Raw genomic sequence first — 8504 nt, 5'->3', positions numbered from 1 at the left:
GTTACGACGGCTGCGAGCCCTCGGCAGGTCCTGGGGGAGCGGGGATGCCTTTGCGCGACGGGGGGAACCCGGAGCCGGCGGGTCTGGTTGAGGGGCGCGGGCTGCACCGCCGGGGGGGGATTCCAAGCACCGCGGTGCTGCGGAGAGCGCGGGGGGGAGCGAGGCGGGAGGATCGAGGGCACCCAGCGGAGGGGCCGGGGGCGAGCAGGGTGGCGGGGGGTGGCAGCGCGGCGCGACCCGCCGCGGAGGCTCGCAGCGATGTCTGGCAGCGCCGCCGCCGCCGGGGTTTTGACAGCTTGGCGGAGCGGAGTGAGCGGAGCTTTATGGTAATTGCGGTTCTCCACTGGCCTTCTGGGTAGCGAGAGAGGAGAGTATCGGCGGGGCGGGGGGGCGGCTTTCCCCTCCTGCCGGCCGGGGAGCGCGGGAGCGCGGAGTCCTCCCCGGGGCGCCGCAGCTTGGCAGCGAGCTGTGCCAGCCGGGGGGAGCGGGCGAGGCGAGGGGCTGGCGGCGCGGCAAGGGGGGGCAAATCAATTAGTCAGGGCAAGGGGGGGGGAAGCGGGCGAGCGGCCGGGCGATCCCTGCCTGGGCAGGGAAACGCAGCCAGGGGAGGGGGAAACTTGCTGAGGGAAAAAGCGGTGGCGGCGCTGCTGCTGCCGCTGCTGCTGGCGGCGGCTCCCTCGGTGCAGCGCCTGCCCGGGGGGAGGGGAAGGGAGGGGAGGCGGCGGCTAGAGGAGGAGGAGGAGGAGGAGGAGGAGGAAGAGGGGGAGGGGGGATGCGAGGGGAGCGCAGCGTGCAGCAGACGGAGCCCGGTCTCCCAGCGGCAAGGTGAGGAAGAGCGGCTTTCCCGGCGGACTAAAGAGGGGAGGGGGGGGAGAGGAAGAAAAAGAGAGAGAGAGAGAGAGGAGGAGAAGAGGAGGAGGAGAATTAAATCCCCAGCCACACACACACAAAGCCGCGGCGGCCAGGGCACGGGAGACGGCGGCGCGGGCGAGATGTGGGGAGCGCCGCGCTCGCCAGCGCAGGAACTTCGCCCGGAGCAAGCCAGCAACATGGCGCTGCCAAACCAGAGCCGGCAGCCGGAATGAGCATCGCGGGCTGCCGCTCCCACTCCCGCTGCTGAGCCCAGCCGAGCCGAGGAGTAAAGCCCTTCCCGTGGGCACCTGCCCCGTCGGCGCAGAAGGCGGCCGCGCTCCGGCGCCCCGCAGCTCCCTGCTCTTTTCGCACCCCTTCCCCGACCCGCCCGCGCCGGGGCAAGCCGCGGAACACGCACCCAAAAGAGAGGGAGAGTGGGATCGTGAAACTTTTCTCGCCTCTTCCTCCCACCCCTGACGGGGCTGCCCTTCCAGGGAGAGAGCAGCAGGGCCAGGCGACGGTGTGGGGACCCGCGGCGCGGAAGGAAGGTCTGTGCTCCGCTCCGCGAACAGCTCCCGTGCGGAAGAGCCGCCGCCGCCGAGTCCCGCGGTGACGGGGCGGTCGCGGGGCTCCCCCCGACCCGCCGCGGGGAAGGGAAGGCAGAGCGGCGGCGGCGGCGCCGCAGAAAGTTACGGCGCGGGGCAGCGGGGCTCGGGCGGGAGCGGCGGGGTCAGAGGGGTCTGCCGGTGCGCCTCCGGGGCTGCGGCGGCGCAGGGGAAGTTTGGAGGCAGTTGCCGGTAAAGATGCCTGTTTGGGGCAGCGGAGGCGGAGGGGGAAGCACCCCGGTCGCGTTGTTGGCTCCGGTGCGTCCGTGTGGGGAGTGGTGGCGGTGTTCTCGCTGTCTCGCACTTTTGTGACTGGGAAGGCGCCGGAGCAAGCGGCGTTGCGGGGGCTCCCGTGGGACGGGGCGAGCGAGGAGCGGCGCTGCCGACTCGCGGAGCGGGGACGGCCCCCACGCCGGGAGGGCCGGGTTCCGCGCTCCCCGCCGGGAGCAGAGCGCGGTCCTGCGGCGCCGGGCAGGTGAGCGGCGGGGAGAACCCGCTGTCGGCTGCCCTTCCCCTCGCCGGGAGAGCCCGGGGCGCTGCTCCCCCCTGTCCCTCCGCCCCGGCGGGGCGGGCGCCGCCGCGCACGTGGGGTAGGGCGGCCCGGGGTTTTCCCGTACGCGGAGCTGTGCTGGCGTGAGGTCCGGCGTGACACGGAAGTTTAGTCAGCCCGAAAATGTAGTTTGGAGTTGGGAGAGCGAGCCAGAGGGAGGCTCGGGGCTTGCCATCAAAGGGCCGGTCGGAGGGGGACGGCCAGGCGGGGAGGCAGCGGAGGCTGCTTTGTGAAGCCGGGGCCAAGTGGGGCGGCTCTGCGCAGCATATGAGGCATGCATTTGATGTTCGCGGAGCGAGTCCGGGGGCGAGGGCTGCGGAACGTTCACGTTCCTCTTTCTCGATGTGTGTGTGTGTTGGGTGGTTGTTTTTTTTTCCTCCTCCTTCCTCCCCCTCTCGTTTCCGCGATGTCTGTCGGATGCCGGGTTTGGTGATCGTAGAGGGGGCGAGGGGGAGGCGAAAAGAACCTCCCCCATCTACCCCGACAAGAAAAAAAAAAAAAGCCCCCACCCTAGTGAGCGGTGCAAAACTGACAAAGTATGGGGACTGGCTTTAATGGTATCGCCTCGGAGCTCCTCGCGGCATTAATTCCCACTAATGAATCTTTTCCAGAAACTCTGTTCATTGCTTTCATCTGCTCTTTGGAGCCCGCAGCTTTTGTATTCGTGTTTGTATTAAAAAAGGGGGGGGGGGAGGGCGGGGGGAGCCCAACCCGCACCACGTAGCCAAGCCTGGATTTTCCAAAGGTTTCTATTAACTTTTTTTTTCCCGCCCCCTCCCCGTGGCCCTACCGCGGGGGGCGGCCAGGAAGAGCAATGCCCCACCAGAGCCGCTTGGGAACAAAGCTGGGGGCGAGAGCGGGCGGGCGGTGCTGGGTCTCGGTCCCCCGGGCAGCGTCCGCATCCCCCGCCGGTGACTCTGCCGCTCCCGGGTCGCCGCTCCTCCCGCAGCTCCGTGCGGGCCGCTGCCCAACCGAGCCCGGCGTTCCCCTTCCTCTAGCCGCCTCTCTCGCCGACTTTCGTCCCCGAGACGCTGGTGCTTGCCTGTCTGTCTGGAGCCCGGTGCTGTCGCCCTTGCGACACACCGATTCATTTCCTTTCGGTTCTGCTGTCGGAGCCGCTGGGTGGTTTTTTTTCCTTTCTTTTTTTTTTTTCTTCTTCCCGAGAGGTAGCCAGCGCAGCGCTCACTCTAATTGCTTTTAGGAGGATTAGGAGCAAATTCCTCCCCCAGCCCCCCACCCTCCGCCGCCTCTTCCCTCCCTCCGCCCCCCCCCGCCGGGTTGCCTTCGCGCGCCGGGGTTACAGTTTATCCCTGGTGCGGTTCTTTGAATTGCTGTCACAAATAGGTGACTCAGAGTTAATTAGGAAGTATGCACCGGATCAATGGGCTGCACAGCTCATTAGTTATTCCCCAGCCTTTTGCAGCGTTAGACCTCCGGCTCCTCGCCCCGTATACCTCTTTAATACGCAACCTGGAGGGCTGGCAGGGACCAGGGAGCACTTCGGGTGAGGGGGGCTGGGTGCGAAGGGGCGTGATGAATACGGACATTGAAGTTTCCAGGTTGGGAGGTTGCGTACGGACGAGTGACCGGGAACCCCACTGCTCCCCCCCCGAACCCCTCCCTCCCCGACTGTCAAACCTGCCGCCCCTCACGGGCGTGGTGGGCCGTCGCCCGCCCTGAGGTCGGCGGGACGAGCCCCGAATGTTACCAAAAACAAACAGGCACCAAAAAAAAAAAAGAAGTGTGTGTTTATTGGAGCGTACGCTCAGAGAGCAGACAAAATCTCATTTGTCAGGCATGAAGGTGGGCTGTGTGGAAGGCTATAAATATACCGGGGAGGATTGTATCGCGGTCACTTTTCTGTTCTTCGCCATTTCTAAGGTGAGTGGCGGAGGCTGAGGGACCGGGCAGGGGCTTCTCCTGGTATTGTTTGTCCGTCTGTGATAGATCGGTCTAGACAGCCGCTCAGGCTCCCTGCGAGCTCAGGAACCAGAGCCTGAAAGGGAGAGTGGGGGAGACGGAGAGGAAAAGGTCACTGCGATATTTTTTCTTTTTTTTTTTTTTTTTCCCCCCCTTTTTTCTTTTTTTTTTTTTTTTTTTTTTTTTTTTTTTTTTTCGGTGGAGATGGTTGTTAACCCTTAAGGCCGAGAGAAGATCGGGGCTTGCTGCTCCGGATTGGAAAGCAGCGATAGCAGCAGCGATCGCAGGGATGCTGTCGGAGCCGGGGGGCGGGACGAGGCAGCGCTGCCCGGTCCATCTAATGGCTTTATAAGAGATGTTTCCCACAACAGGAAAAGAGTTCACGAAGCAAGCGCCAGATGATTTTGTTCCCAGGAGTTTCCTCTCTCTGGAAACTCCGAGGAGCGCTTGGAGCCGGGGTCAGGCCGCCGCAGGGCCGGGGAAGCTGCCGCAGCCCCTCGGGCTCGGGGGCATCGGGGCCCGGCATCGGGGTGTCCCTGGGGCTCTCCGCCTTCCGCGGGCCCGCCGTGCCCCCCCCCCGCCTCCCTTCCTGCGGGCTGCAGTGGAACCCCTGCGATGGATGTTCCTGGCCCCACGCGGGGAGCGAGTTTCCCTGGCCACCTTCAGGTCCCGTCAACTTGTCCCTGGGCAGCTCGGCGCCCTCCGCCCCACGGGGCCGCGTGTGTGCTCACAGCGTGGGGCAGCCCTCGGCTCGTTGTCTGTGCAGGCAGGAGCCGGGCGTACCTGCCTCGGGGTGTTTGGAAGCCCACGGGAGCACACATACCTCGTGGAGTGTAAGGGCAGGTGGAGAGCAGCGTCTGCGTTGAGGCTCGGGTGGGTTGGGGGTTATTTGCAGCTCCTGCGTGCATGTGTGTGCTTCCTTTTGTGCTTGAGACATCCTCGGTGGATGAGATGCGATCCTGGCGTGCAAGCCTGGGCGGTACAGATTAAAAGCAGTTAAGGCTTTAGAGCGATAGATAAAAGCTGGTTTTGTTGGATTCGCCTGCAGCGCAGACCATTCCCATCCCTCTTTGTCTGAGCCCTGGTTCCGGGCGCTACAGCCTTATTGGAAATGCTCCCGAGCAGTCCGCGCAGCCAGGGCAGCAGGCAGCTCAGCGCTTATTTACACGTCACATCTAAATACATCTCTAATTAGATAGAAGCAACGCCGGAAATGGCAGATTTGTTGCATATCTAATAGAGACCAGTGCAAACAGACTCAGCAGGGTTTCCCTCCCTTCTCCCCCCCCCCCCCCCCAAAAAACCCCCACCATCAAGACCAAGGCAGTAATCTGAGAGCGAACAGAAATGACTTCTCCCATTTGAGCGCATTATGAACCACACATTGGCAAATGTCTCTAATATTTAGAGCAATACTTAGGATGTGTGAGCTGAATGCCCAAATATGGACTGGGTCTTGAAACAATACTGGTGCCTTGGCTTTATTCCTGTGCTGGTGGACAATCTAGGCTCCGTGTCACACGCTGTATCTGCCTTTACCAGGATGTGCCAAGAGCTGCAGCTTCTCAGGCAGTTCAAAATCGTCATCCCTTTTCCCTCCTGTTCCTCCACTCCATGATAATTCACTTTTTTAAAAACTGATGAAGAAGCCAAGGTCCCCTAACAGCAACTAAGCTTCAGGGGCTCCTGTACAGTCTGTGCAAGCAAACTTTCTGGATCTGTGCAGCTGCGAGACCGCACTAAGTTGTTGACATGCTTTCGTGTCTCCGTTTGTGGAGAAAATGGATGCAGGCCACCACAGCCCAAAATAATGAGTGCTGCACATACCAAAGTAGTCCTGGCAATCTGTGGCTGTCGTTTACAAGGTCTCTCAACTTTGACCGATGAGTGGCCCCTGCAAAGACAGGCAAAAGGCCTGCTCCAGTTCAGGTCATAGCTGTAGCAGCCATTGCCCTCAGAGTAAATATGTCTTGGAGTATATCGATGATTGGTATGGAGGACAGGTGATCTCTGATTTCTGCATGTCTTGACAGAGGTCTGGACTCTTGCTGGGACCCTGCAGCATAGTTGGGTTGCACAGGTGATGTGTGATGCAGTCTTTTCCCCTGAACACCACAACAGATCACGTTTTAGTGCAGGCTTAGAAAGAGCAGCCTGAAGCCGAGTTTAATACTTCCTCCTTAGGCTGGTGTTGCTTTAGAAATAATTGATGGCCAGAGCGGGCCTGCTCCCCTCTTTCTTGGTGTTGCAATAACCTGAGCGGTGGGGTGGAGAGCTGGGCTCACCCCTTTTAACTCCGCGGAGCAGTGCTCGCTGGCTGCATCGCGTGTGTGTGCCGGAGGCAGCGCGGAGGCCCGGGCTGCAGGCAGGGGGAGTTCCCCTGGCCGTGAGCAGATCCTGTTAATCCTCTGGCCTTTCAGGGAACCGGCTTACAGCAACCGCTGCTCCGGAGCGACCTTTCCCTCCAACCCGACCCGCTCAGGTCCCCAGGCTGCGGCGGGCAGGGACGTCTCTGCCAGGGGAGTGTGTTCTTCGTGGGGGTTTCTCTGGAGCAGGCTGCCTGCCAAAGCTCCTTTGAATGGCTGAGCAGACGAGGTGGGGATGGAAAGGAGGCCAAGAACTCCTTGCTAATGTGGCTTTAGGAAAGTTCTGCTGGTTTCCAGCAGGGAATTAATTTTTTCATGTTTGCTGGACAACAGTTCTTGGCTGAGCGGGGATTATTTTTCCTCTCATCTCTTCCACTGCTGGAAAAGTTAGCGAGTGAGAGCACACCTCTGTACCTGCCTGCCTGTTTTCTGAAACTGTTGTCTGAATTATTTGGGACTCTCCCTTCGCTCTTTGCACCCCAAAACTGCCTCATGAGCTGACAGATTTGGTGTTGTGTGATTAGACATGCAAGGAAGTCCGCTTGGAGAAGATCCTGACAGCATGAAATATAATTTGTGATCTGAAAGACAGTTTTCAGTATAATCTCATTATGCACCACAGACTCCCGGTGTTATTTTGTAGAAGGCGGACAATGATCAATTTACATTGACCTAGGGCTGGGCGAGCTTTTAGATGGTAATTGCCATATTGATTTGCATGCAAAAAGAAGACCTGCTAAAATTAAAGACCGGAAGCTAAATTAAACTAAATTTATTGTCTAGGTGCAAACTAAAAGACTTGTTAAAGTCTAGGGTAGACTTGGAAAGCTATGAAATTGAGAGAAACATGATTCTCATCCCGATCTCTCCGGAAAATGAATCTACATGACGGAGACTGGGGCTGCAAAGACCCCATTGTGAGCAGAGGCACACAAGCCAGGGCTGTTCCGTGTAAGCCCTGACTCCCTAAACAATCGGAGAATAAAATATCTCCTCTGTCCAATGAAAATCTCGGCCTGAATGTTGGGATTGTCGTGCTAAGGAAAACAAAGCTTTATTTGGATAAGACAATTAAAGTGGAAAGTGCAGAATCCACCAGCCACACTGGGAACGGCTCGTATAAAGAGCTGAGTGTGTTCAGTAGAGCACAGGGGAAAGGGGGAGGTTCGGGGCCACGCTGCGCGGCCGAGCCCACACTGGGAAAGCCTGGCATTGTGCTTCCTCTGCCTGCTCCTCCCCGGCCAGGCCAGGAGAGATGAGAGTGCTCCCAGCAAACATGCTCTCCTTTCCATGGCTCCTGCTGCCCTCGGAGCAATCTCCCGCATCCAGGAGCTGCACTGGCACAGTGCTGTAGCAGGGTCATTCCCCACACACCTCTAGACGGCCCACGGTGGGTTGCAGCCTGCCAGTCAGCCTGTTCTTTCTCAGAGTGTGTTTTGCTTTTAGTTTTCAGCTGGAGTAGCTCTTGCTCTTACCTCAAGTGCTCATTTAAGGCTTGGGAATACCTCACCTGGACGTTTTGTGTGTCTTTCAGTACTTGCATATTACAAAACATTTGGGCCTGTATCCTCTGTTATAAAAGTCAGAATTCCAACTTCATGGGAGTTTCAGAGTAGCCAGTACTTGGAACAGTTGATAGAAGAGAGAAATACACCTGTACTTGCACAGAGAGCAGACTCCATGCTTGGGCAGCCCGACGAGTGTCCTTGTGCTTGTGTGGACCAGGTGCTGTGGGGCTGCCTGTCCCTCACCCACTGCTGTGTTTCCCCTGCGTTCCCTGGGAGTGGGGTGGCATTGTAGCTGGGAGTCTCCTGGAGGGGTGAGAGAGCTTTGTGGGGCTTGTTTACTTATGGCTTGAGTATGGCATTTGCCTATGATGACAGGTAGGGACAGAGAAGTGAAATCAAAGCTGTAGGGGCATATTCTCAGCTCTCCTTGAAATTAGCAGAGAAATTGTTAATGGCACGGGAAGGGATGGGCTGAGCTCCTCTAAGTGTAAATTCTCTCCCTGAGCCAAACTTTCTCTGTGTGAAAGCTCCCAGCTATGGAGAGATCCTACAGGGATCTCTGATCCCCAGGCAATCCCCTTTGCTCCCACGCCCCAGTGTGCTGTGTTGTGCTTTAAGCCTCTTCAGCTTGCCCACAGCAGTAGGAGGCTGACCTGGGTGTTGGGGAAAGCCTTTCCCACAATCTTCGGTCCCCCAGGCTCAA

General features: G+C 59.1%; 1 protein-coding gene across 6 annotated transcripts in view; it reads left to right on the top strand.

Moving 5' to 3' along the window:
- The first annotated feature begins 760 nt into the window (after window positions 1–760).
- BCOR (BCL6 corepressor) overlaps window positions 761–8504 on the top strand; it is a 59765-nt gene continuing 52021 nt past the window's right edge. For 5 of the 6 annotated variants that reach the window (XM_027689022.1, XM_027689019.1, XM_027689021.1 and 2 more), the window contains exon 1: window positions 761–825. The gene's annotated coding sequence lies outside the window, so the exon portion shown is untranslated. Of the gene's footprint in view, window positions 826–846; window positions 1401–8504 lie in introns of those variants that run through there. The other variant, XM_027689016.1, reaches the window with a different exon arrangement.

Source organism: Neopelma chrysocephalum, unplaced genomic scaffold (genome assembly GCF_003984885.1).
Source record: "Neopelma chrysocephalum unplaced genomic scaffold, ASM398488v2 Primary Assembly neopelma1_76, whole genome shotgun sequence".
Lineage (NCBI taxonomy): Eukaryota > Metazoa > Chordata > Aves > Passeriformes > Pipridae > Neopelma > Neopelma chrysocephalum.
Note: the sequence above shows the minus strand (reverse complement) of the source record. Positions and strands in the feature narration are given on the sequence as shown.